The sequence below is a fragment of the Mastomys coucha genome, unplaced genomic scaffold, assembly GCF_008632895.1.
Source record: "Mastomys coucha isolate ucsf_1 unplaced genomic scaffold, UCSF_Mcou_1 pScaffold21, whole genome shotgun sequence".
In the NCBI taxonomy this organism is placed as follows: Eukaryota; Metazoa; Chordata; class Mammalia; order Rodentia; family Muridae; genus Mastomys; species Mastomys coucha.
In genome coordinates, this window is record NW_022196904.1 from 185359864 (window position 1) to 185365634 (window position 5771).

The 5771-nt window shown below is 37.4% G+C and overlaps 1 protein-coding gene across 6 annotated transcripts in view; it reads left to right on the forward strand.

Moving 5' to 3' along the window:
• Shoc2 (SHOC2 leucine rich repeat scaffold protein) overlaps nucleotides 1-5771 on the forward strand; it is a 93819-nt gene that overhangs the window by 61301 nt on the left and 26747 nt on the right. The gene's annotated exons all lie outside the window — the stretch shown is intronic.

Below are 5771 nucleotides of genomic sequence, written 5' to 3' on the forward strand. Positions count from 1 at the left end.
GTCCTGAGCTTATTTCCAGGCTAGGCTAGCACTTTTAGCCACTGTTTTGTTAATCTTTTATTTTGGAAGATGATTTGGTGTTTAATTTTGTTTTTTTGTTTCTGTATTAGATTGGAGGGAGATACTAAGTTACTAGCCACCAGGTGGTAATATAAGTCAACAATTTATAGAAAACCTAACTGAGACTTAGATATTATACCTAATACAATATATTAGATAAAATACTGAGTCTTATGCCTTTGTAGTTCTTGACCCATGGATCTTTCTCTCATAATAGTATTTGTATTGGTATTAAATTAAAAGTATTTTTTCTTTAAACTGAAAAGGCAAAATGTCTGCATTATGTAACAAGTTATAGAAATGTTGTATCAAACTTAAAATATAAAAAGAACAGATTGATGATTCAAGATATTAGAAACCATGGTGATTACTTTCTACGTTTTTGTTTTTAAAGTCACTGAAATAACTAGGATGGTCAGAGAATTGATCTCAGATGGAAGAGCATAGAAGGAGTCTATTCTGTACTCGTTAACATGATCATGTTCAGGCTGATTAAAAAATAAAAAGCCAAGGCCACAATTTTTAGCAATGTCTACCAAGGAGCTTGGGAGATTATGCAGTGGCTAAAGTACTGTACAATCAGAGTCCCAGTAACCATGTACAAAGCTGGACATGGTGGCATAGTCGTGTGATACCAGTGCTGGGGAGATGGAGACATGGTCATCCCAGAACCTCACTGACCGGTTGCTCTAGCCAACTAATACGATTCAGGTTCACTGAGAAACTTTGAGAAAATGACTTGGAGAGTAATAGAGATACTGGGCATTGAACTCTGGCCTCCAATGGCCCATGGGTAGAATATCCTCCACCCAACGCACACGTGTACATGCAAGTGAGGAGATGTTTAGGAGGATGTGTTTACCATGTCTGATTAGTTGGAAAATGGTATATAATACAGTAAACACAAAAACCAAAATAGCCTGAAAAGTAAAGTACAAGAAATACCCTAGAATCAAGAACGGAAAGAGAAACAATATAAAATAAGTGAATTTTAAAAGCAACAAAAGAGTTCTGGAAAGAGACAAGATAGTACAGTAAAGAAACTAATAAAATACAATTTTATATTTTCAGGAGCTTGATTAAAATTCAGATAAACTTTCTGTGCCCCAGAACAGGGCTTATAGCTGTACACCAACATGCCCACATACAGGGTTCTGAACTTGGCTCTTCATCCTTGCTTAGTAAGTACATTACCCATTGAAGGGTCTCCCAGTCCCAGAAGTTTTTTCTAGGAAATTAATGCGACCTGTGAAGACAGATCTAAACACGGGTTGGTTATTTCCTGAGTGAAATATTAGGAAAACATAAAAAGCAAACAGGTAAGGAAGAGCCTAAGCCTGGGATTGCTTACAATAGTGAGGGCGGACATGCTGAGAGCACTGGAAAGTAGAGTCATTCGTAACAGATACATTCTCACAAAACATTTTAAAATATGGTTTTATCTAATAAAGTTGTTCACATATAATAACTTGGGAATGTGCCTCTTTATTATTTAGAAGTTTATGACATAACTTGGGCAAGGTAGCTCAGTGGATAAAAGCACTGGCTGCTCTTATAGAGGATCCCAGTTTGATTCCCAGCACCCACACGGCAGCTCACAATCGTCTGTAACTACAGTTCCAGGGATCCAATGCCATTTTCTGGCTTCCTGGAAGTTACAAACATGAAGGCAAAACACGGAAACACACTAAACTATAAAGAAAAATGTGTCATTGATGTTTGATAAAATTCGCCAGTAAAAACATCTGGGTCACAGGCTTTCCATATTAGGAATGTTTTCTAAGCAGTTTTAGTTTCTTTATAGAACATTAGATTATCCCAGTGCAGCTGACCCAGACAGTGAGCGTGTTCTTCCCTGCCCCATGCCTGCACTTTTGGGGAATCTTTTCCATTCAGATCTGTGTCAGTTACAGTGCCAGAACAATTGTAATGCTGTTTTCTAATCTACATTATTATTTTAATTTTATTATTCATCAGCTGTCTAATTGCTGTAATTGCCTTAGTCAGATTTTGATTAGCTAAAGCCTGTCTGGTTGTAGTTTTATCAAGACAGTTCATGGGAACATCAATGTTCTTCATAGTCGTTATGTATTTAAACAGTTGGCCCGGGCACACAATTACTACATTCAGTTTTCTCCCCTTGAGTAACTTACAGAATGAGGAGTAGCTCTGCCTTGAGTAACTTACAGAATGAGGAGTAGCTCTGCCTTGAGTAACTTACAGAATGAGGAGTAGCTCTGCCTTGAGTAACTTATAGAATGAGGAGTAGCTCTGCCTTTTGGTGCTGCTCTTTGGAATTTAATGTATGTTTTTTTCTAACATATTCATTATAAATGACAGGCTTTTTTTTTGCCCAACCATTATTTCTGAAGTTTAAGAACTTTATTTTTTATTTTTTCAGTGTTAATCTTTTATGATGACATTTCTCTAGTATACTTCTGGGCCAGTTCAACAGGTGTTTTAATTTTTATCTTAGTATCTATCTGTTTTTAAAAATTGCTTAGTGACATGCTCAGTTTCTTTTATTGGATGTTGCTGCACTGAAATAAATATCTTCAAGTTGGTTTAATTTTGAATAACTGATTGAATAGTAAAGGGAAAGTAACTGCCTAATTTTGATGTTCTCTTTTTTCCTCATGAGTTTGTCATGTTAAAAATAATCTTACAACAAAACAAAACATAAACCTTCCATAAAATCCAGAATTTTGCTTAGTTGTAGAAAGAAAAAAGTGTTGCTTTACTTTACTGCAAATAAGACAGGAAAAGCAAAGTGCAGCTTAGCTCAGGTTGTGTGACAGACCTCAGGCTGCCGAGTCCCTGGGTTTCTTAGGTTGCTAAATTGTTTATTGAGGAAGTTCTAGCATTCTTTACTCATCCCAACAATTAAATAGATACATAGGTATTGGTCATTGATCTGTTTTTTTCTCTCAGATAATCTTAGCAATATTTAGTGTTTTTATGAATGTATCTGTATCCCTGTTTTGTTCAGGAGTAATGAGCAGGTGTTGCGGTTGGCATGCTGCAATAGCCTTGCATATAGAGAGCACAGGCTGCTGGCTGATAAGAATCTCATGAAGTAGGGCTAGGGTCCCTTAGACATACTTCCTCTGAGAAACATAATCGACCCATGAAACCTTCTTTCTCCTAGTTTTCTTAATTTTACTTACATGCCTCTTTTTTTTGTTTTTCAAGACAGGGTTTCTCTGTGTAGCCCTGGCTGTCCTGGAACTCACTCTGTAGACCAGGCTGGCCTTGAACTCGGAAATCCACCTCCCTCTGCCTCCCAAGTGCTGGGATTAAAGGTGTGTGCCACCACTGCCCAGCCACATGCCTCTTTTTTTAAACAGAAGAAATTCTGTATTTTGATTTGTTTATTCTGTGTCACTGAGAATTTGAACTCCAGGGTCGTGTATGTACTGATCGAAATAAATCACAAGTTAGTATTAAGTATTATTATAGATATAGATTTGGCTTCATTATGATTTTTGTTTGTGTATGGGTGTTTTTCCTGGTACCAATGGCTAGAAGAGAGTATCAGGTTCCTTTGAATTGGAATTAGAAGTTGTGAGCTGCTATGTGGGTGCTGGGAGTCAAACCTGGGTCTTCTGAAAAAGCAGGTAGCCCTTGACTTCATTATTAATCCCTTGTAATTAAGATGATATTATAGACATCATTTCTTATATGTTCTAGATGATAAGATCACAGGTATGTATTAGAAATCAGTGAGAATGGGAACATTAATAACAAGAATTTGATTGTGATAAAATAGTAGTGTTTTTGGTGGAGTCAAAGTTAAGTAATATGTTTTGGAAGTTTTATATTATAATCATTTCTCATGTATTTATTAAATAATTTATTTTGTCTTCTGTGATTGATCCCTTCTATCTCAGTGTGTTGATATTTTATGATTATAGGCAAAGTTTGAGATTTAGTGAGAAACTAAACATTTGGATTGTGATCTGTTATATACTTAAATTTTATGTTAATTTGTTGCTTACTTAGAAATGCTGAGGACTGAAATCAGGGCCTCACACGTGCTAGGCAGGCCCTCTGTCATCAGCTCTCCTTGCCTGACATTTGACACTCTTCTTTGCTATTGGAGAAGACTGGCTCATTTGGAATAGGCAGTGGCAAGCTTGATACAGTTCTCTTGATACTGTTTTCTTTAAAAAAAAAAATTACTATTATTATTGTTATATGAACATTTTCATTATTTACTATCATCATAGCCCATTCCTAAAATGTGACTGCAGTGAGCAAGCAGAAAAGCCACTCTCCACCCTGCAGACTTGCTGTTTTTACAGCAGCTGCACTCCCTTCTGAAGTCACCTATCACCTTACATTTCTTATAGCCACTCCTCACCTTAGAGAGCCAAGCTGTGGCCCTGCTTTCTTTACTATCAGCTTTTGTGGTGAGATTGTTCACCCTTGTCTGTAGTCTCTGCCATTTCGTCCTAGCTCAGCAATGCCAAGGTCACTGCAGCTCTTGAGCCGGGTAGCTGAGTAGTTAAGTCAGCCTTCAGTAAGCCTTGCTGAATAATTCAGACTACACTGATTGCTAGAACCCTCGTCTACTTCCAGACTTCTTTGGGAACAAAAGGAAAAGGTTAAGTCTTACAGTGTCATTTTGTTCAGAGGATGAACCTGCTTTTCTGTAAAATATTCTGAGATTTCTGATAACCATTACGAAATCAGAGGAGAAAGGTTCATTTTAAAATAAGATAAACATTCAACTATTTATTTCTTTTCAAAATTAGATAAAGAGAAAAGGATGCAACAAAACCTCTCATTCAAGGCTGAAGCCCAGGCTAGTCCACAGAGGTCTGAAGCCCAGGCCAGTCCACAGAGGTCTGAAGCACAGGCCAGTCCACAGAGGTCTGAAGCACAGGCCAGTCCACAGAGGTCTGAAGCACAGGCCAGTCCACAGAGGTCTTTTTGTTGCAATCTGAAGAAATGCAGAGTGATTATGGGTGTAGAAAACAAAGGTTATGCCTAGTGTGGTGGCACACGCCTTTAATTCCAGCACTCGGGAGATGGACAGGTGGATCTCTCTGAGTTCAAGGGCAGCCTGGTTTATAGTGGGAGTTCCAGGACAGCCAGGGCTGTCACACTGAGAAACCTTGTCTTAAAAGAAAACAGACAGCAGCAGTAACAACAGAAACAAAAGTTAGAAGTGACTTCAGTGCAGCGTTGTTTTTAACAAGTTTGCTGGATTTTGAAATAGTAGTTGTATTTCTTGTTTTTTTTTGTTTTTTTTGTTTTTACATTCAAAACTTTAAAATTTCTTCTTTTTGCTTTAAAAATGTACCTTTGATGTTATTTCATCTTTAGCATCATAGTGTGTTCTTCCTACTGATTTTTTTCTTTGTTAAAATTAAGACCGTTTGGATTAGTCTCACTGAAGTGTTACACAGAGCTCACCTAAAGATGCTTCATATTTGCTGAAACCAAAAGTATCTAATTTTAATTCATACCCTTGTAATTTCACCATGTTTTAAAATTTTGACAGCATAAGAAAACAAGCTGTCAAAGTGGAACACAGAATAATTTATAGTCAGAGCTAAGCACTTAAAAGGCAACTGTCGGTGTTTGGCCATGATCAGCCTATGTTTATACAGATACACTCAGCTCTGGTGGTTTTCTTAGTCTGAAGGTCTCAGCGTTAAGGCAGACTGTTTCTCCTCCTCCTCCTCCTCCTCCTCCTCCTCCTC